The following is a 245-nucleotide window of genomic DNA, read 5'->3' as shown; positions in this document are numbered from 1 at the left end:
GCACTATAGATTTTTAGTACAGGCATTCAATTTTGGAACATAGCCCATATATCACTATAACCCCTGATTTATAATGGCCGTACTAATACGGCAAGTTGGTATGAACGAAAGCATTGAAATCCTATGGTTGAACTTTACACCGGCACCGGCATAAGTTAACGGTTACGGCCATTATAAATCAGGCTTAAGGGTGCCGTCACATATGCCTGAATTCACCCTGCATCCGATTTTCGTCGTACGACGCT

Source organism: Mycetomoellerius zeteki, unplaced genomic scaffold (genome assembly GCF_001594055.1).
Source record: "Mycetomoellerius zeteki isolate Tzet28-1 unplaced genomic scaffold, Tzet1.0 scaffold83, whole genome shotgun sequence".
Taxonomy (NCBI): domain Eukaryota; kingdom Metazoa; phylum Arthropoda; class Insecta; order Hymenoptera; family Formicidae; genus Mycetomoellerius; species Mycetomoellerius zeteki.
Note: the sequence above shows the minus strand (reverse complement) of the source record.